Here is a 22,984-nt window from a genome sequence, read left to right on the forward strand (position 1 = left end):
TTAATTTCCTGATAGAAGTACATGTGGACCAGCATGCACTTGCCCCATTGCACTACTATTTATAATTGGGAGATATTGTGCCTTTTGCTTTGTAACAAATGAATTCATGGCATGTGTGTTTGGCTCAGCTACTTTGGATTGTATATGTGTTTTTTTGGGAAATGTGTTGTGTAATACACAAATGCTTAACCATGGATTGTTTCTGCAACCAACACAAGTGACCTCTTCTCAAGTTCGTTTTCTTTTCACAATTTTTCTTTAGTGACTAACTACTCCATATTTGGTTACTTGAGTATTTCCTCTGCTGACAACTGGATATTAGATGTCTCATTGTGCCCGCACTCCTGATAATTCTGTCAATCAGCTATATCTAATCTTTATTTGAAATGGCCGCATGGCTGTGTCCATGGAGCCATGTGCGACTCTCATGTGCGGGGTAATAAAATGCATCTCCGCAAGTAATAGCTAACTAACGATACCCTTGATGTTACATGCTATTTGGTTGCTATGTCTGTCAAGAAGCTTGGTTTGAGTACCCAGTATTACATAGGCACTGCCTTGGTTCTCAAAATTAGTTTAGATGTATCCTTGTATGCTTAAATTTGGCTAGTGTTGAAATGAAATCTCTTAACTATAAGATAACATGGTATACGTAGTGCTCTACACTAGATCAGATGGGGTGATGATCTACTTTTTCCTTCTTCGTGCTTTCAGTTTGGTTGCCCCTCGCCATGTTTTATTGGAGAGAAAATGTGGCCATGAGAGATAACTCCAACTGTCCCAAATCTGATGATGCTTTTTTCATGTTGTTGCTTCTGCAGGTTCTGAGAATCTTATTCATGGATAAGGAAACTATAATTTGTGAATTTGTAGTTCTCAGGTAACTACGAAGTTTTGCCTGATGTAGATTATTTAAGGATTTTCAAGTTGTTTGCACTGAGATTTTCTCCTAATACACCATAGCAAGCATGGCTAATGAATCATCCCAAGCTGAGTAGTACATGAGTAATGTGACGCAAAGCTAATTAGTGCAGAGACCTCTGGAAAATGGAGATGTTCAATTTTCTATTAATCGGTACTATTGGATTTGTCATTAGCCGGTTCCTGAATTCATCTCATTGTTAATATAATACTATGTTTGTATAATTTATTAATTTATAATAGTAAAGACAAGCTGATAGTTTTCACAATGGACATCCACATCCGATAGGTCAAAGGTGCTTGGAGTTTTGCTGCTCAAAGATAAATAAATAAATTAGTACACGAATATAGGTTGCATAATCTGCAATGTTGTTTAATAAATTCATGTTAAAGTAGTTTTCTGTTCAGATTATTAATTAGCCCCACATCTATATATAAATCTATGTCCTGGTTAATCACATTTGTATGGTGGCCATTTAAATTTTAATTCTCTCTTAGCCTGATTTTCCCAACTGTAAGTTACTCACCTCATATTGTTGTTGTAGATCACCAAGATAAATTGGCGATGCATGGCTCAGATGTTCATTGCAAGGTTAAGAATAGAGCTACTACAAGATAATTAGAATGCCATTTTAGGATCAATGTTTCAAACATTACAGTTGATTGCAAGGTCAAGAATTGGGCCACTACTAGATATAGATTCACCTCATGTAATCGTTGGACCATGTTCTCTGTAATGCAACATAGTTTATTTAATATATGAGACCTATAATCTTTGGATCATGTTCTTTGTAATGCAACATAGTGGATTTAATATATGAGATCTTTCGGTTTGTTATATTGTGCTTCCTATGCACTACGGGCATCGACCTAATAATTATGGATGACAATATATAAAATTTCATTAATTGTTCATGCTATATAATGAAGCTTAAAGTCAGTTGCAATGCTTCGTTATGTCCATTTTAAAATCCTTGTGTGCAGGGTCGCCACCAACGCATATGAAGTGTTGTATGTCTCTAGCTTTATACGTTGCTACTTAACAACGCTTCTACACGCTGTTTACCAACGCATGCATATACGCTGTTGTAGATCCTTCCAACGCCACCAACGACAACGCATATTAATCCGTTGGTGTAGATCTTAGCAATGCATATATGGACATAAGGCAACGCATTGATGCGTTGCTGTAGGGGGGTTCTTGTTGTAGTGATCCTCGAGAAGATCAATGAACTTGTCACGGAGATGAACACTTTTGGCCTGCTGAACAGTGTGGAGCCGCCGCAGGTTCCTTGCCGGCAGACACACTCAGCACTGGATGAATATGCGGAGATCTTTTGGAAGGGATGATGACAAGGAGGTGGTGGTGAAACTTTTGCTCGACCAGCAGATAATCAGAAGTTGCAGGTGCTGCCAATCTTTGGGATGGGAGGTTTGGGCAAGATGACTCTTGCGAAGATGGTGTACAACGACCACAAGGTCCAGCAACATTTTCATTTGAGCATGTGGCACTGTGTCTCTGAAAACTTTGAAGCCACTGCTCTTGTGAGATCAGTCATTGAATTGGCTACCAAGGTAACATGCAACTTGCCAGACACCATCGAGATGTTGCGGGGGCGACTTCAGGAAGTCATTGGGCAGAAAAGGTATCTCCTTGTTCTTGATGACGTATGGAATGAAGAGGAGAGGAAGTGGGAAGACGATTTGAAGCCACTGCTCTGTTCTGTTGGTGGGCCAGGAAGTGTTGTAGTTGTCACATGTCGAAACCAGCAAGTGGCGTCCATAATGGGCACGCTAGGACCTCATAAGCTAGCATGTCTAAGCGAAGATGATTCATGGGAACTGTTCTTGAAGAAATCTTTTAGTAATGGTGTAGAGGAGCGAGCAGAGTTGGTCGCCATTGGCAAGCATATTGTCAAGAAATGCAGGGGGCTCCCTCTTGCTCTGAAGACGATGGGTGGTTTGATGAGTTCCAAACAACTAGTGCAGGAATGGGAGGCCATAGAAGAAAGCAGTATTGGGGATAATATAAGAGGCAAAGATGAGATCCTACCCATACTAAAATTGAGCTGCCGACACTTGACAGCCGAAATGAAGCAATGTTTTGCCTTCTGTGCTCTCTTTCCAAGGACTTTGAGATGGAAAAGGACACATTGATCCAGCTATGGATAGCAAATGGTTTTATTCAAGAAGAGGGCACAATGGATTTGACACAGAAGGGAGAATCCATTTTTCGTGATCTGGTTTGAAGATCCTTCCTCCAAGATGTGAAGACAAAGAAACTTTATTCCGTTGGCACAAGATATGAGGCAATTGGATGTAAAATGCATGATTTAATGCATGACCTAGCGAAAGATGTAACAAATGAATATGCAACTATAGAAGAGCTAATTCAGCAAAAGGCAATGATAAAAGATGTTCGTCACATGACAACTGTATATGCATGGTCTGAAGCGGAGCATGTTAGGAGTGCGTTGAAAGACACCGTCTCTCTCCGCACTGTCTTTAAGCCTTTAATACTACCCAAGAATTTGAAGGTGTCAGGACTGGAATCGTTAAGAGTCTTGTGTTGCTGGGATCCTTCTATTATCCATAATCGGGTCATAAATGGAAAACATTTGCGGTATCTGGACCTTTCTATGTCTAGCATTATTAGAATGCCAAATTCAATATGTTCGTTGTATAACCTGCAATCTTTGAGGCTTAAATGTTGCAGCCTTCTACAACAGTTACCAGAAGGCATGAGTACTATGCGGAAGCTTATCCACCTTTATCTTTTTGCATGTGATAGTTTGGAACAAATGCCTCCAAATATTGGACTACTGCACAACCTTCATACCTTAACAAATTTTGTTGTGGATATTGAAGTTGGTTGTGGAATCGAGGAGCTCAAAGATCTGAGGCACCTTTCAAATAGGTTAGAACTGTACAATTTGAGAAAAGTAAAGAATGAAAATAATGCTAAAGAAGCCAATCTCCACCAGAAGTAGAATATAACTGAACTGTTGATGCGTTGAGGGTGCAGGAAATATGACATGTGTTGGGGATATTACTACTAGGCGTAAACCGGCCAGGAGAGGCTGGGTTAACTTCATCAGTAGTTCATTACACTTGAAGCCCATGAAGACAGACGGCGACGATGTGTAAAGGCCCAGGGCCCAGAACCGGTTTAAGGCCTGTAGCTATAAACCGGTATTGATATGTAACTCGCATTGTAAGGTAGAAAGAGTGGAGACCGAGCCGGACACGTTTATGTTAGATTTCGGGTTCCGGCAGACCCTTGAGGTTCCAACACTGGGGTGCGTGTGGAGATCTCTCCCCTACTGATCTACGTCCGATCCTCTCGTGTGAACTAAGATGAAAACGATGAACAACACAAGGGACACGAGGTTTATACTGGTTCGGGCCACCGATGTAGTGTAATACCCTACTCCCGTGTGTGGTGTGGTGGATTGCCTCTGGGGCTGGTGATGAACAGTACAGAGGAAGAACAGCCTCGCAAGGGATGTTCTTAAGCTGAGGCTATGTGTTCTACTTTGCCTCTTAGCTTGGGCTCTACCAGATTTCTAGATGCCTCTACTCTGTGGTGGCTAGCTTTATTTATAGAGGCCCTGGGCCTCCCCCGAATAATTGAGCGAGAAGGGCGCCAACAATTGGCCATTTTGAAGGGGAACATCTAGTACAAGTTATCCTGACCAAAGGTGGTCTTCGGCTTCCAAAAGCACTGGTGATGACGCTGTCTTGGGCTCCATGGTGACCTCTGTCCGGCCGTCCAGCTGGTCTTGGTCTCGTTGCACCGGAATGGTAACCTTTGCCTGATGCCTTGGCCTGTGCTTGCCCCCTTTGCACCAAAGGGGAAACAAGGACTCTGTGCAAGCCGGCGCCTGCCTGGCCTTGATCGTCATGGCTTGCGTCACGAGATCCTCGCGAGGTACCCTTGCATTGATCTCTCCGCCTCCTCGCGAGCCTGCCTGAAGAGGCCGCCCTTGAGGAAGCTTCCTGTCGTCCGCCCCGCGAGGCTTGGCCCCTCGCGAGGGTATTGGGCTTGAGCTGATGAAGATGGGCCGCGTTGGGCCCCCACTTGAGCCATGCCACAGGCCGCAGGCAGGCAAGTCTGGGGACCCCCGTTCCCAGAACGCCGACAGTAGCCCCCGAGCCCAAGGCGCGCGCAGGCTTGGCTTAGCAAAGAAGCGAAGGGGCAAGCGCGAAGCGCCGCGGGCCCTAATAGCCTGCGGCCTTGGGCGCCGCGTGGCGGTTGATTGGACGTGGGCGTCTGCACTTCCCATGACGCCTCGGCAACTGCACGACTGACAAAAGGGGATGCCCGGGCCAGGCTTACTTGCCCTGCTCTCGTCCGTCTTGCCCTAGATCCCCTTTCTCGCTCTCCTTCCTCTTGCTCCCGAAATCCTCCAGATCCGTCTCAGTCCTTCGCATCCGGCATGCCATGGCGCCTCGCAAGTCTCCGGCTGATGCTTGGTACTCGCCGGCCCTGGATTCCCCGAATTTGTCGGAGAAGAACCTCGCCCTCGCGCGCCTGATGACGGTGGCGCAGGGCAGCGAGGGGGCGACTGTGCTCAAGGTCGGCTCCGACCAGCCTGAGGGCAAGGGGAGCACTTTCTATCCGTTCTTTGTGAGCGCCATTGTCGTGGGTCTGGTGCCTCCTTTCTCTGAGTTCTTCCATGCCGTTCTCCACCAATACAACTTGCAGGCTCTGCATCTCCACCCCAACTCTGTCCTTCTCCTGGCGACTTTCGCCTATTATTGCGAGGCTCATGTTGGTGTGAAGCCCTCGGTGGCTTTGCTGCGCCACTTCTTCTCCCTTCGAGTTTCTGGCGCTCAAGTCTCCGCATGCGCGAGATTCATTGCATACTCCAACTCCAACGCTATCTCGAAGCCTGGGAAGAGGATCGAAGGCTACCGGAGCAAGTGGGTCATGATGGATGTCGGGCGCCTCCATCCTCGTCTGGCATTGCCCACGGGGCAGCCTAAGTCCGTTGACGCATGGTCCCGCGTGGAGCTCGTCGACCCTCGCGCGAAGGCGGTGTTGAGGAGGATGAATGCGGACCTGAAGCCAAGCAACTTGGGGGCGGCGAAGCTGACCGGGGCCTCGCTCCTGAGGGAGTTCTTGGAGCACCGGGTGGCTCCACTCCAGGAGCACTCGCTCCCACTGTGGAGGCTTGGAAGAGCGGACGCCGCCCTGCGCCTGAGCTCTGAGGCGCTGACCGACGAAGATCTGGCCACGGCCCTCCATTCCTTGGTTGGGGAAGACGAGGCGAGCCCGGTGGGCGCCCCCGTCCCCTTGTTCCTTCGTGACGATTGGGAGCAGGTGGTGAATGCCATGCCCACCTTCAACGGCGAGGGGCTGGTGCTCGCGGCAGCTCCCGAAGATCTGGCGGTCCTGGCGATGGTGAACTTGTCCTCCGGCAGCTCCAGCGGGGGAAGGGGGAAGAAGAGGTGGAGGAGGAGGCGTCTGACTCGGAGGAGACTGGCGAGGATTGGGGGGATTCCTTCCCTCGGCGCGGGTCCCAGGCCCTCCGCTCCATGCCGTACAACGACGAGACCGGTGCCAGGCGAGGAGGGGAGGGTTCTTCCTCGGTCATGAGGAAGGGCAGGTCGAGCCTGGTTCCCCCAGGGTCTGCTTTGGTCCCTGGGGGGGTCCAAGGCCAGCTCCATCCCTCCTGACGCGCCTTCTGCTTCCGGGCCCCCCAAGGCTGACCCCCGCTGCAGGCTCTCGGGCTTCAAGTTTGGCCGGAGGTTGCTTGAGTCCACGGACGACGTACAGTAAGTGCTCGATTTGTGCTCCGCTTGGTTTCTGCCACTGAAGCTTGACGTTTGCGCTCTTTTACCAGGCCGGCACCTGCGGCCAAGAGGTTGAAAGAGGGTTCTGCGGCCTCGCTTGGGGCGAACCCGTCCGCTGGGGCGGCGCCTTCGGCTGCTAGGGGAGATGACGGCGAGGCCCGCACCTTTCCGATCCAGCCGCCCTCGCGAGGCCAACCGGGGCACCCCGGCGAGGAGTCAGCCCCCGTGGCCCCGCTAGACCTAGAATCGACTGTGCCCGACGCTGCGCAGCCGAGGCGGCCAAGGCTCAGGAGGTCCCTTCCTGCCAAGCCGGGGTCACGCTGCCATCTGCTACCTCTTGAGCTTGCGTTGGTTTTCCTCGAAGAGGAGAGGATGATGCAGCAGAGTAGCGTAAATATTTCCCTCAGTTTTTGAGAACCAAGGTATCAATCCAGTAGGAGGCCATGCTCAAGTCCCTCGTACCTACACAAAACGATAGCTACTCACAACCAACGCGATCAGGGGTTGTCAATCCCTTCACGGTCACTTACGAGAGTGAGATCTGATAGAGATAATATTTTTGGTATTTTTGGTATAAAGATGCAAAGTAAAAAGTAAAAGGCAAAGTAAAAACAAAGCAAGATTAAAGTGATGGAGATTGATATGATGAGAATTGACCCGGGGGGCATAGGAGAATATCTAGGCATGATCATGTATATAGGCATCATGTCCGTGACAAGTAGATCGAAACGATTCTGCATCTACTACTATTACTCCACTCATCGACCGCTATCCAGCATGCATCTAGAGTATTAAGTTAAAACAGAGTAACGCTTTAAGCAAGATGACATGATGTAGAGAGATAAATTCATGCAATATGAAATAAACCCTATCTTGTTATCCTCGATGGCAACGATACAATACGTGCCTTGCTGCTCCTTCTGTCACTTGGAAAGGACACCGTAGATCAAACCCAAAGCTAAGCACTTCTCCCATGGCAAGAACTACCAATCTAGTTGGCCAAACCAAACGGATAATTCAAAGAGACTTGCAAAGATAACCAATCATACATAAAAGAATTCAGAAAAGATTCAAATATTGTTCATAGATAGACTTGATCATAAACCCACAATTCATCGGTCTCAACAAACACCCCGCAAAAAGAAGAAGAAGATTACATCGAATAGATCTCCACAAGAGAGGGGGAGAACATTGTATTGAGATCCAAAAAGAGAGAAGAAGCCATCTAGCTAATAACTATGGACCCGAAGGTCTGAGGTAAACTACTCACTCTTCATCGGAGAGGCTATAATGATGTAGAAGCCCTTCGTGATGACGGCCCTCTCCGGCGGAGCTCCGGAACAGGCCCCAAGATGGGATCTCGTGGATACAGAAAGTTGCGGCGGTGGAATTAGGTTTTTGGCTCCTATTCTGATCATTTGGGGGTGCGTGGGTATATATAGGAGGAAGAAGTACGTCGGTGGAGCTTCGAGGGGCCCACGAGGCAGGGGGGGCGCGCCCTAGGGGGGCGCCCCCCACCCTCGTGACCGCCTCTCCGATGCCTTGGCGTAGGGTCCAAGTCTCCTGGGTCTTATCCGGTGACAAAATCACGTTCCAAAAAGGATTTTTCTGTTTGGACTCCGTTTGATATTTTGTTTCTTCGAAACACTGAAATAGGCAAAAAAACAGCAATTCCGGGCTGGGCCTCCGGTTAATAGGTTAGTCCCAAAAATAATATAAAAGTGGGAAATAAAGCCCAATATAGTCCAAAATAGTAGATAATATAGCATGGAGCAATCAAAAATTATAGATACGTTGGAGACATATCAGGCATCCCCAAGCTTAATTCCTGCTCGTCCTCGAGTAGGTAAATGATAAAAAGAGAATTTTTGATGCAGAGTGCTACTTGGCATAATTTCAATGCAAATCCTCTTAATTGTGGTATGAATATTCAGATTAGAAAGATTCAAGACAAAAGTTCATATTGACATAAAGAATAATAATACTTCAAGCAAACCAACAAAGAAATTATGTTTTCTCAAAGTAACATGGCCAAAGAAAGTTCATCCCTACAAAATCATATAGTTTAGTCATGCTCCATATTCTTCACACAAGAATGCTCTCATCATGCAAAACCCCGATGACAAGCCAAGAAATTGTTTCATACCTTAATAATTTCAAACTCATAAACTTTCACGCAATACATGAGCGTGAGCCATGGAAATATCACTATGGGTGGAATAGAATATAATGATAGGGGTTATGTGGAGAAGACAAAAAAGGAGAAAGTCTCACATCAACGAGGCTAATCAATGGGCTATGTAGATGCCCATCGATCGATGTTAATGCAAGGAGTAGGGATTGCCATGCAACGGATGCACTAGAGCTATAAATGTATGAAAGCTCAACAAAAGAAACTAAGTGGGTGTGCATCCAACTTGCTTGCTCACGAAGACCTAGGGCACTTGAGGAGGCCCATTGTTGGAATATACAAGCCAAGTTCTATAATGAAAAATTCCCACTAGTATATGAAAGTGATAACTCAAGAGACTCTCTATATGAAAAACATGGTGCTACTTTGAAGCACAATATATGAGACTCGCTATATCATGGTGCTACTTTGAAGCACAAGTGTGGAAAAAAAGGATAGTAGCATTGCCCCTTTTTATTTTCTTCTTTTTTTTGGGCCTTCTTTTTTTCCCTTTGGCCTTTCTCTTTTTTTGGGACAATGCTCTATTGAATGATGATCATCACACTTCTATTTATTTACAACTCAATGATTACAACTCGATACTAGAACAAAGTATGACTCTATATGAATGCCTCCGGCGGTGTACCGGGATATGCAATGAATCAAGAGTGACAAGTATGAAAGAATTATGAACGGTGGCTTTGCCACAAATACTATGTCAACTACATGCTCATGCTAAGCAATATGACAATGATGAATGTGTCATGATAAACTAGATGGTGGAAAGTTGCATGGCAATATATCTCGGAATGGCTATGGAAATGCCATAATAGGTAGGTATGGTGGCTGTTTTGAGGAAGATATAAGGAGGTTTATGTGTGAAAGAGCGTATCATATCACGGGGTTTGGATGCACCGACGAAGTTTGCACCAACTCTCAATGTGAGAAAGGGCAATGCACGGTGCCGTAGAGGCTAGCAATGATGGAAGGGTGAGAGTGCGTATAATCCATGGACTCAACATTAGTCATAAAGAACTCATATACTTATTGCAAAAATCTACAAGCCATCAAAAACCAAAGTATTACACGCATGCTCCTAGGGGGATAGATTGGTAGGAAAAGACCATCGCTCGTCCCCGACCGCCACTCATAAGGAGGACAATCAAATAACACCTCATGTTTCAAATTTATTGCATAACGTTTACCATACGTGCATGCTACGGGACTTGCAAACTTTAACTCAAGAACTTCTCAAATTCACAATTACTCTACTAGCATGACTTTAATATTACCACCTCCATATCTCAAAACAATTATCAAGCATCTAACTTTTCTTAGTATTCAATGCACTCAAAAGAAAGGTTCACAAATCTTGAATACCAAGCATATTATTATTAAGCAAATTACCATGCTATTATGACTCTCAAAATAATTTAAGTGAAGTAAGGGAGATCAATAGTTTCTTTAAAACAAACCACCACTGTGGTCTAAAAGATCTAAGTGAAGCACATAGAGCAAAATTACAACGCTCAAAATATATAAGTGAAGCACATAGAGCAAAACTACATAGCTCAAAAGATATAAGTGAAGCACATAGAGTATTCTATCAAATTCCAATTTAAGTATGGCTCTCTCAAAAGGTGTGTACAGCAAGGATGGTTGTGGCACACTAACAAACAAAGACACAAATAATACAAGACGCTCCAAGCAAAACACATATCATGTTGGTGAATAAAAATATAGCTCCAAGTAAATTACCGATGGAAGTGGACGAAAGAGGGGATGCCTTCCGGGGCATCCCCAAGCTTTGACTTTTTGGTGTCCTTGGATTATATTGGGGGTGCCATGGGCATCCCAAATCTTAGGCTCTTGCCACTCCTTGTTCCATAATCCATCAAAAAATTCACCCAAAACTTGAAAACTTCACAACACAAAACTCAATAGAAATCTCGTGAGCTCCGTTAGAGAAAGAAAACAAAAGACCACTTCAAGGTACTGTAATGAACTCATTCTTTATTTGTGATGGTGTTAAACCTACTGTACTCCAACTTCTCTATGGATCATACCCTATTTTACTAACCATAGATCCATCAAAATAAGCAAACAACACACGAAAAACAGAATCTGTCAAAAACAGAACAGTCTGTAGTAATCTGTAACTAAGGCAAACTTCTGTAACTCCAAAAAATCTACCAAAATTAGACAACCTAGAAAATTTGTTCATTGATCAGCAGAAATTGGAATCAGTATTTTATCACATTCTGGTGATTTTTAACAATTCGGGCACTGAACGCAAAGTTTCTGGAAATTACAGCAAGATCAAATAACTATCATCCAAGAAGATCCAATAGGTCTAGCTTTGCACAAACACTAATTAAAACACAAAACCACATCCAAACAGAAGGTAGATGGGTTATTTATTCCCTAACAGAAGAAAAACAAAAAAACTAAAAATAAAATTGGGTTGCCTCCCAACAAGCGCTATCGTTTAACGCCCCTAGCTAGGCATAAAAGCGAGGATAGATCTAGGTAGTGCCGTAGTAATAAGATAGATCGGTAAAACTCATTTCATATTCTCTACGTTCGGCAGCAAGTTTCCTTTGAGGCAAACAAAAGTAATCAAAAGGGCCAAATTTGATAGGACAAAAGTCCCCAAGATCAATTTTGGGAGGTATAGGTTCCTCTTTCGGCCCTTCGTATTGCACAACCAATTCATCATTATAAGCATTCTTTTGACAGAACCTTGTGAGCCTAAACTCAAGATAGCACCCTAGCTCATTATTTCGAATAGCCAAATCATCATTAAGTTCAGAGATTCTATCAATTAAAATATTGATTGGCACCTTTTTTCTAAGGTTTTCATTGAAAGCAACATAGTCAAGAGATTGAAAGCGCATAATTTCTTCTTGATCAAAGAGGATAGATTCTATGGGAGGACGGCCAGCGTCCACCCTATAGTGCGCAAAGATTTCTTTGGCTTCTTTTATTATAAATCTGAATTCATGATCCAAAAAGATAGTAGCGGCACGCTTAACAGAAGAATGCTCGATATTAGAAAATTCTAGGAAAATTCTTTGTATAGATGGGTGCATATGCATAAATTGACTTTCAAGTTCAACGATAAGCATGGCAATAGCGTCCGCAAGACTACTAGTTCTATGGAGAATAGAACTGCCCACAGAGGGCAAAGCACCGACACAAGTAAAGAAATCTTGGATAACTCCTTTTCCAATAATATTACCACTACCGATTCGAAATCTTTTTGTATGATAGGTAGGGGGTTCTTCAGCAGGAGCATCAGAATTTTCTATGATATTGTTATCGCCCATACCGGTGATAACTTCCCCAATTTCAGACATAGCGACAAACAAGCGATCCAACACACGAGCAAACAAAAGGCAAGCAAGAAAAAGACAAACGGAGAAGGAGAAGGAGAATAAAACGGCAAGGGTGAAGTGGGCGAGAGGAAAACGAGAGGCAAATGGCAACTAATATAATGCGAGAGATAGGGATTGTGATGGGTACTTGGTATGTTGACTTTTTGCGTAGACTCCCCGGCAACGGCGCCAGAAATTCTTCTTGCTACCTCTTGAGCTTGCTTTGGTTTTCCCCGAAGAGGAGAGGATGATGCGGCAGAGTAGCGTAAGTATTTCCCTCAGTTTTTGAGAACCAAGGTATCAATCCCGTAGGAGGCCATGCTCAAGTCCCTCGTACCTGCACAAAACGATAGCTACTCGCAACCAACGTGATTAGGGGTTGTCAATCCTTCACGGTCACTTACGAGAGTGAGATCTGATAGAGATAATATTTTTGGTATTTTTGGTATAAAGATGCAAAGTAAAAAGTAAAAGGCAAAGTAAAAACAAAGCAAGATTAAAGTGATGGAGATTGATATGATGAGAATAGACTCAGGGGCCATAGGTTTCACTAGTGGCTTCTCTCAAGAGCATAAGTATTCTACGATGGGTGAACAAATTACTGTTGAGCAATTGACAGAATTAAGCATAGTTATGAGAATATCTAGGCATGATCATGTATATAGGCATCACGTCTGTGACAAGTAGATCGAAACGATTCTGCATCTACTACTATTACTCCACTCATCGACCACTATCCAGCATGCATCTAGAGTATTAAGTTAAAACAGAGTAATGCTTTAAGCAAGATGACATGATGTAGAGGGATAAATTCATGCAATATGAAATAAACCCATTCTTGTTATCCTCCATGGCAACGATACAATACGTGCCTTGCTGCCCCTTCTGTCACTGGGAAAGGACACCGCAAGATTGAACCCAAAGCTAAGCACTGCTCCCATGGCAAGAACTACCAATCTAGTTGGCCAAACCAAACGGATAATTCAAAGAGACTTGCAAAGATAACCCATCATACATAAAATAATTCAGAAAAGATTCAAATATTGTTCATAGATAGACTTGATCATAAACCCATAATTCATTGGTCTCAACAAACACACCGCAAAAAGAAGAAGAAGATTACATCGAATAGATCTCCACAAGAGAGGGGGAGAACATTGTATTGAGATCCAAAAAGAGAGAAGAAGCCATCTAGCTAATAACTATGGACCCGAAGGTCTGAGGTAAACTACTCACACTTCATCGGAGAGGCTATGATGATGTAGAAGCCCTTCGTGATGATGGCCCTCTCCGGCCGAGCTCCGGAACAGGCCCCAAGATGGGATCTCATGGATACAGAAAGTTGCGGTGGTGGAATTAGGTTTTTGGCTCCTGTTCTGATCGTTTGGGGGTACGTGGGTATATATAGGAGGAAGAAGTACGTCGGTGGAGCTTCGAGGGGCCCACGAGGCAGGGGGCGCGCCCTAGGGGGGGGCGCCCCCCACCCTCGTGACCACCTCTCCGATGCCTTGGCGTAGGGTCCAAGTCTCCTGGGTCTTATCCGGTGAGAACATCACATTCCAAAAAGGATTTTTCTGTTTGGACTCCGTTTGATATTCTGTTTCTTCGAAACACTAAAATCGACAAAAAGACACAACAATTCTAGGCTGGGCCTCCGGTTAATAGGTTAGTACCAAAAATAATATAAAAGTGGGAAATAAAGCCCAATATAGTCCAAAACAGTAGATAATATAGCATGGAGCAATCAAAAATTATAGATACGTTGGAGACGTATCACCATCTTCTCCGCCTGCTCCATAGGTTCTTGTCTCTTCTGCTCCCTCCATCGTTGTCCTGGACCAGGTTGCCAATGAGCTGAGCCAACTGCGGGAGGATCTCCTGAGCGCGGACCCTCGTCTGGTGGCCGGGCGCCTGGAGTTGGCCTCTGGCTGGGCTCGTTCTGCCGCCTCCGTCCAAGTGGCGCTGAGCCAGGTTGTGTCATCCTCCGACGAGGAGAAGCGGGCCGCTAACCAAGCCAAGGCCGCTCGCGATGCTGCCCTGGGCGACGTTGCAACCGCCCAGGGCCACTGCAATACGCTTGAGGCCGAGCTGCAGGGCCTGCGCGACGAGCTCGCCAAGGAGGTGCACAGCCGGAAGGAGAAGGAGAAGGAGATGAAGGCTAGGGAGGCCGACGCCAAGGACCGGGACGCCAAGCTCGACGACCGCCATAGCCGACTGGAGACGCTGGAGCGGTCGCTGAAGGCGGAGAGGACCGAGCTGGACGCCAAGGCGAAGGTCCTGGCGGAGGACCGGGTGGCCTTCGCGAAGCTGGAGAAGAAGGCTCGTGGCATACTAAAGACGTTGTATGAGAGCGGCCTGGAGGAGCCGTTGGCTGGTGCGGAGGACGGTCCTGCCAAGCTGCTCCCCTTCCTGGTTGATGCGCTTGAGGACGTCGCAGATGGCCTTGGCCCCACGGTTGAGGCCGAGGCGCGTGCCATATCTTCCGTAGCGCTGACGCATGTCCTCAGCCATGTCTACCTACGCGACCCCAACGTCGACTTCGATAGCCTGCTGGAGCCTGTGAGCGGCGACCATGCCGCCGCTGCCGCTGAGGCCGTGAAAGGCCGAGCCGAGGTTTTACTGGGGAAGTTCCGCTCCCCCAGCGTCCTGCCCGGGCGCGGCGCCGCCGACCTTGCGACCTCGAGAGGCGAAGCTGTCTAGCATGACTCCACCACCGGTGACGGCGTTACTGGGGAGTGATCCCTTCGCGACTTCCATCCTGTTTTATTCCTGCACATGCACCATGCCTCGCGGAGGTGTTTAAATTTGTGTTTGGCGTTGTGGAACAATCTTATGGCTTGTAATATTTGCTTTGAATTTCCTGGAATTTGCATTTTCCTCTCCTACTTGCTTGCGCTCTACGTCGGTAGGGCCCGACCCCGCGCGTACCTCGCCCAACGTTAGCCCCGACCGGAAACCAAGGACGAGACTAAGGAGTGAGGGGCTACGTGGCAAGTTAGGCTCCTGATTCGCGATGCTGAGGAGTCCCCCTTGATGCGCGAGCAACAAGTACGGAAGGGGGAGGCGAGGAGTGGATTGACCGTTCTACGTCGGCAAGGCCCGGCCCTGCACGTACCTCACCCAGCATTAGCCCCGACTGGAAACCAAGGACGGGACTAAGGAGTGAGGGGCTACGTGACCAGTTAGGCTCCTGAGTCGCGATGCTCAGGAGTCCCCCTTGACGCTCAAACGGGTTTCGTACCTTGGCTCCGCTCGGGGAGTGGCGCACGACGACCAGGTCCAAGGGACCTGGCTGGGTGGCGTGCGCTCGGGCGAGGCCCGGGCATAGCCCCTGTGTCCAGCCCCCTCGCACGGCACTCCCGAGGGGAGGCGTTGCGATGGTGCCAGACACTGAGCTCTAGGCTCCCTGAGGTTGGTACGGCTGTGGGCCGCCCTCAGTTGTTTATCACCAGCGCGGAGCATAGCGCTTCTGTATGTGTACGGGCATAGCCGCTCCTCGGCAGTGTCGTCAGCCAGCGCGGAGCATGGTGGTTCCACTGGTGCGTGGGAGGGGGCTCCCCTCCGGGAGGAGCCCCGGGGCGTGTACAGCCCCGCCCTGACACGTGGCCGGCACGGTAGGGCTAGGAGAGGTGTATCTGGGCACCCGTGAGCCAGCGCGGGACTCACGAGGCCCTACCTCGAGGCGGGTTACGCCTGGCTCTGGGCCTTTATCAATTGGTGTGTTCCTGCAGGGTTGTTAGAATATAAATGCTCTATGTCCTCAGGTCCCGGCCCTCGAGCGAGCTCAGCTGCCGCTGGTATGACAGGTCGCGATGCCGTGGGTCAAGGCCAGGGGGTGAGGGCTGGAGAGCCAGTAAGAGCCCATGAGTCGCAATGCTTAGGCGCCCCCCTTTTAACGTGCAAGCGCTTTGCATGGCGATAAGCAGTAGGTGATAACTTTACGGGAATCAGATTTAGCGTGAAAGAACACTCCATCCTAAGGTAAATGCTAAAAAAGCAACTGCCGCTGGGTCGGGCCCGAGCGGTGTGGGGATGATGCAGCCCGAGGGGCGCCCCTAACAAGGTAAGTAAAGAACATGAACAAAACAGATACATGTCGCGGGGATGGACCCACGCGGCCTGGGAATGGTGCAGCCATGTGGGCGCTCCCAGCTGAAGGTAGAACTCTGAAAGATGTCACCTGATGCCGTTGAAGATGAAGTGATGTTGAGGAAGTGAGAGATGCGCGGTGAAGACGTGGGCCCTCATGAGCCCCTAGGCCCAGGGGCCTCGGGAGGCTCCGTGGGCTCAAGTGGGTCCTCGAGAGCCATCTCCATCTCTGCCAGGACTGCATGATGCCTGACCTCCTGAGCCTGCAGAATGCTCCTCAGCAGGCGCTGGCGAGCGGCGGCCACGTTTGGCATGCCGAAGGGCATGCGAACATAGCTGTGAGGTGGCCCCTCACAACGCCCCACGCGCGAAGGCCAGAGGCGCTCCTAAGACGCGGCTCGGTTGAGCCCCGGGACGTCGATGCAGACGCGCAGCCCACCATCCTCGCCTGGATGTGGGGCTACGGCGGGCAAGCGGTGGCTGCCGCGCATGATTCTTCACTCTTGTAGCTCCTGGGTGTGTCTTGCGTCGAACTCCTGAGGGTTTGGTCTTCCTTGCCTTGTACCTTCCTGAGGGAAACATGCCTGAAAGCACCCCTCCAAGTGACACCCGAGCGCCTCCCTTGCGACCTTGGCAAAGTCGGTGGCTCTCCAAGAAAGAGCCCCCGAGCCCTGCCTGAGGAGGGCTCCGGGCGCGCCTTCCTATGCGTGAGAGGGTGGCGCTCCCTAATCAAGCGCGGAGCCTGACGCAACACCCCTGGAGGTGCCAGCCTCCTTGTGGCTTGAGCCTGACGAGGTCTTCTTCTTCTTGAGGGTCGCTTCGAGAAGTCTCCCGCTCCTGTGATCTGGGTCTTCGATTGCTGTGGCTTGGAATGCGCGCTCAAGTGAACACACTGCGTCTCTTTCTTCACAGGGCACGGTGATGACTCCACCGCTTCCAGGCATCTTGAGGATGTTGTAACCATGGTGAGTCACTGCCATGAACTTGGCTAGGGCCGAGTACCCGAGGATGGCATTATACGGTAGGCGGATGTGAGCGACATCGAAGTCGATGAGCTCGGTGCGGTAGTTGTTGCGCTGCCCGAAGGTGACTGGAAGGCGCACCTGCCCAATTGGAACAGTGGAACCATCGGTGACTCCTGAGAAAGGCTTGGTTGGCTGAAGCTGATCGTACGGCACTTGGAGATCGTCGAACGTCTCGACGGACAGGACGTTGAGTCCTGCGCCGCCATCGATGAGGGTCCTGGTGACCTGCACATTGCTGATGACTGGGGAGCAAAGCATCGGGAGGACTTCGGCCGTCGCCGCGCACTTGAGCTGATTCGCTGAGCTGAACGTGATAGCGCACGTAGACCGTCTGAGAGGGCGCATGGCCTCAAGCTTGGGAAGGACTGCATTCACCTCGCGAGCAAACTGCTTAAAGATGCGCTGTGAGGCTGGGGCCTGGGCGCCACCCAAGATGCAGGCAATTGCGCGCGGCTCCTGGAAGCCCCCAACCCCATCATCTTGATGTTGGTCTTCATTCCTCCTTGGCGGTGGCGGCAGAGGAGGGAGGCATGTGTTGCCGTGCGGGCGGTCCTCGTGAGGCTGGTCCCTCCAGCCTCCCTCGCGAGGCTAGTCCTGCCAGCGGTCCTCGTGAGGGCGGTCACGCCATCCCTGGCGTGGGCCATGGTCTTCCCATCGTCCTCCACCTCTTCCTCCTCCTCGGTCATAGCCCCTGTCGTTGCGCTCGAGGCGTCGGCCGATTCGCCCGTCTCGCACGGCTCTGAGCTCTTGACATTCGTTGGTGTTGTGGGTGTGGAGGTCGTGGTACACGCAGTAGCGTCCGCCCTTCGATGACTTAGGCCGATCCCTGCCTCGCTTGGTGTCTGGTTCCGCTGCCAGCACAGGAGCCCCCTTGCGTTTCACGTCTTTGGCCTTGAGCTTCTTCTCTTCTGGGTCGGCTGCCGGGAGCTCGAGAAGGGAGAGGCGCCCTTCTTCAGCCCTGGCGCACTTGGTCGCCAAGTTGAACAGCTCCAGGGATGTGCAGAGGTCTTCATGGATTGCTAGTTCTTCCTTCATCTTGATGTCGCGCACGCTGTCGGAGAAAGCTGAGATGATGGCTTCCTCAGTCACCTTGGGGATCTTGAGGCGAGCATAGTTGAAGCGCTGGATGTACTTCTGCAGGGTTTCCCCTGGCTGTTGCTTGATGCGGCGCAGGTCGCTCACGGCCGGGGGCTGGTCGTGAGTGCCCTGGAAGTTGGCGATGAAGCGGGTGCGCATCTCGCTCCAGGAGGAGATCGTGCCGGGGGCCAGGTTCAGGAGCCAGGTGCGGGCGCCGTCCTTGAGCGCCATGGGGAACCAATTCGCCATGACCTTTTCGTCCCCGTTGGCAGCTACGATGCCCAGCTCGTAGAGCTGTAGGAACTCCGCGGGGTCTGCCGTGCCATCGTAGCAAGGAGGGAGGTTAGGCTTGAACTTGCCTGACCATGTGACGCCGCATAGCTCGAGGGTGAAGGCGAGGCAGCCCGTTGTGGCCACCGGCGCCCTTGGCTGGTGCTGGACTTGCTCTTGCAGGCGACCACGCGCCGCCGCTGGGAGCAGCGCGGGGTCTTGTCGTGGAGGCGCTGGGACGCGATCTTAGCCCGCCGGCGCCGGGAGCGCGCGAGCACCTTCTCGGGGACGTGGGATCTCTTGGCAGCTCCCTTCTTGCTGCACAGACGCCGGACGTGGAGGGTCTCGCCCTGGGGCTGCATGCCTTGCAGCCAAGGCACCTTCTTGGGGAGGAGGTGCCGGAGGCACCTCCTGATCATCGCCTCCTGCGCGGAACAGAGGGCGAGGCAGCGAGGGGGACCGCAAGGGGGAGCCCCCTGCGGCGCTGACGATCTCGGTGATGCGGGCGAGCCAGTCCTCGTAGAGGTCATCGACGGGGCGGTAGCGGAGAAGCTCTTTTCCCAAGAGCAGCAAGGCGCGCGCATCCATGGGGGCGCGACGGGCGTGGGACGACGAGCCAGCTGGGGTTAGCGACGGGTGGCAGTGCGGCCATCCCGCCGCACCGAAGGATGCTGGGACGAGGCCTGCTGCTCGTTCCCCGCCGGGCCGGTGGCGACGTTGGCGGCGGGCGACGGGGAATGACGAGGGGGGCCGCCGACGGGCGCCGTCTGGGCGACGCGGGTGGCGAGAGCAGCCCGGCGCTCGGCGCCAGCCCGACGAGCGTTAGCCATGGACACGACGAAAGATCACACGTGAGCAGCGGAAGAAAGATTCCGGCGCACCCCTACCTGGCGCGCCAAATGTCGGATTTCGGGTTCCGGCAGACCCTTGAGGTTCGAACACTGCGGTGCGCTTGGAGATCTCTCCCATACCGATCTATGTTCGATCCTCTCATGCGAACTAAGATGAAAACGATGAACAACACAAGGGACACGAGGTTTATACTGGTTCGGGCCCCCGATGTGGTGTAATACCCTACTCCTGTGTGTAGTGTGGTGGATTGCCTCTGGGGCTGGTGATGGACAGTACAGAGGAAGAACAGCCTCGCGAGGGATGTTCTTAAGCTGAGGCTATGTGTTCTACTTTGCCTCTTAGCTTGGGCTCTACCAGATTTCTAGATGCCTCTACTCTGTAGTGGCTAGCTCTATTTATAGAGGCCCTGGGCCTCTCCCCGAATAATTGAGCGGGAAGGGTGCCAACAATTGGCCATTTTGAAGGGGAACATCTAGTACAAGTTATCCTGACCAAAGGTGTTCTTCGGCTGCCAAAAGCACTGGTGATGATGCCGTCTTGGGCTCCATGGTGACCTCTGTCTGGCCGTCTGGCTGGTCTTGGTCTCGTTGCACCGGAATGGTAACCTTTGCCTGATGCCTTGGCCTGTGCTTGCCCCCTTTGCACCAAAGGGGAAACAAGGACTCTGCACAGGCCGGCGCCCGCCTGGCCTTGATCGTCATGGCTTGTGTCACGGGATCCTCGCGAGGTACCCTTGCATTGATCTCTCCGCCTCCTCGCGAGCCTGCCTCAGGAGGCCGCCCTTGAGGAAGCTTCCTGTCGTCCGCCCCGCGAGGCTTGGCCCCTCGCGAGGGTCTTGGACTTGAGCTGATGAAGATGGGCCACGCTGGGCGCCCACTTGAGCCACGCCGCAGGCCGTAGGCAGGCAAGTCTGGGGACCCCCGTTCCCAGAACACCGACAGTTTATGAGCCGGCCTCGGGACTCTGTAAACCGACGAGCGTCAACCCATGTATATAAGGGGACGACCCGGCGGCGGTTCAGGAGAACAGACAACAACTCGAGACTCAGGCAAAGCGTATTCGCTCCATGGTCATCGAAACCCCATCAATTCCATCACAACTAGATGTAGGCTTTTACCTTCATCATAAGGGGGCCGAACTAGTATAAAACTCTCTCGCGTCCCTTGTCCGCTTTAACCCCTTTAAGCTAACCCGTAGCGATGGCTCCATGACTAAGTCCTTTCATGAGGACATCTGCCGTGACAAACCCACGACAGTTGGCGCCCACCGTGGGGCTATCGCACGATGGTTTCACGTTCTTGGAGGGCAACTTCAAAGGACTCAAGGGTTATGCTGTGGGCCAGATGACCAAGAGTCGTCGCGGCAAGCTCTACATCGACGATGCAGGCTGGGGCCCTGAGGACGGCTCAATCGCGTACGGGTACCGGGTCCCCTTTGGTGGCATACACGTTTTCATTGGCAAGATCGGCGAACCGGGCCCTGAGCCGGACATCTGCACCGACCTCGTTGAAACGGCTCAGCGTGCGAGATCTGCCCGGGTCAAGCCTATCATGAAGTGTGCCTTCGTGGGAGTTATCCATGGAGGGGAATACGAGGACAGATCAGAATCTGGTGGTGAAACCGTCGTTTATTCCGGCGACGAGTCATCGACCGGAGAGACCAAGTCATTATATCAGCTACAAGATGGCCGGATTGGGGCTGTTCCGATGGTGACAGTATTCCGGACCCCTCTGATCTGCCAAACCGGGTTGCAATCTTCATGGCCGGTATGCAGCCGGCGCTCCACTCTTCGACCGCATCAGCAATGATTTCCGGATCAGCAGCGGCGACGGCAGCCGGGGCAGGAGGCCCTGTGCAACCGCCGGCTCAGGTTTTATCTGATTTGTTTGATGCATTGGCGACGCTGATGGCGGAGGCTAACCTGGCGGATCAGGATGCACACAATGCGGAGATCACGAAGGTAAAGGATCAGCTTACTCAGGCCAAAGCCGATTTAGCCGCTGAGGATACCACGATGGCCGTAGAGCGGGCCGCTTTGGATGCACAGGCTTACCGGCTTATGCTGGATCAGAATGCATTGCTTGCACGAAGTCCTAATGAGGAGACACTGATCTCGCCTGCCTCTGGTTTATGATGCTAGAAACCTCTTTAACACCCCAGGAGCCGGGACCAGTAACCCGCCAGTGGCAAACCGGGCGGAGGCACCTGGAGCAGGGGGGCCGGTTCAGCCCCGTTTGACGGATCCGCCTCTTTAGAACAACATTGTGACACAGCCTGTCCCAACACCACCGGGTCATTACTCTACTCCGATGGACAATCTTGTTGCTGCCGCTTCACGGCTGGAGGCCATCCCGATTGAAGGTGATTTGCCGACAGCGGTGGAGATGCGTCGGGTTAAGGAGCTTCTTCGGACATCCTTGGTTCAACAGGAGGCTTATTCATACAGTCGTGATCGAATTCATTCCACACCCCGTCCAAGCCGGAGTTACAGCAGGCGCATGGATGAACCGGCCGTGTCAAGCAATGCGCGGAACCGTGGCAACAACCCGGCAGGTGGCGCTGGTGATGCTCAGGAGGTGGTGGACTGGGCTTGAGCACGCAGGGGGCCGAGTTAGCGGCGCAGCATGAAGCCCGTCAGCTTACTCCAGTTCGTCCAACCACGTTGGTAGAGCCAGGGGTTACCTCTAGTTCTTTGGGGGTGCCGTGTCTCGTCCCAACGTTGTGCAACATGCGCCTTCCTAAGGATTTCAAGGGCCCGCACAAGGTACCGAATTACACTGCCGATTTATCTCCAGAGATATGGGTTGAAAGCTATGAGATGGCCATGGAGATGCTAGATGTGGATGATGCGGCGTGTGCAAAGTACTTCACCGTGATGCTAGAAGGGATGGCTCGCACTTGCTTAAAGAGTCTACCGGCTAACTCTATTAGATCATGGGCCGAGTTGAGAGCCCGGTTTATCCAGAATTTTAAGGATATATGCAAGTAGCCTATGTCGATTGTGGACTTAGCTGCCTGTGTCCAGGAGGAAGGAGAGTCAACAACCCGGTGGGTGCGCCGGGTTTCGGAAATTTTGCATTCATCAGACAGCATCAATGCCGATGTCGCAGTTCTGACCTTGGAAGGCAATTGCCGGTTTGAACCACTGAAGTTGAAGCTGGGACAGCTAAAACGCCATTGCAATGACATGGGAACCCTCATGGCTGCTTTAGTGAAGTATGCTGACTCTGATAGTACCAAGGATCCCGAGTCTGACGATGATAAGACAGGGAAGGGAAAAAAGAGCGGTAACGCCAAGGGTCAACACCACAACCCGGCGGGTCATGGAAACGGCGGCAAACGTAAAGCAGATCACAGCTTGGACTTTGTGGCTAATACTAGCGCGTAGGACAAGGGCCAGCGAC

The 22,984-nt window shown here is 50.7% G+C and overlaps 1 pseudogene; it reads left to right on the plus strand.

The window, feature by feature from the left end:
• The window catches only part of LOC147972293 (disease resistance protein RGA2-like), a 74,375-nt pseudogene that overhangs the window by 3,036 nt on the left and 48,355 nt on the right, over window positions 1-22,984 (plus strand).

This window comes from Triticum urartu, chromosome 5A (genome assembly GCF_056163025.1).
Source record: "Triticum urartu cultivar PI428250 chromosome 5A, HENAU_Tu73, whole genome shotgun sequence".
Lineage (NCBI taxonomy): Eukaryota > Viridiplantae > Streptophyta > Magnoliopsida > Poales > Poaceae > Triticum > Triticum urartu.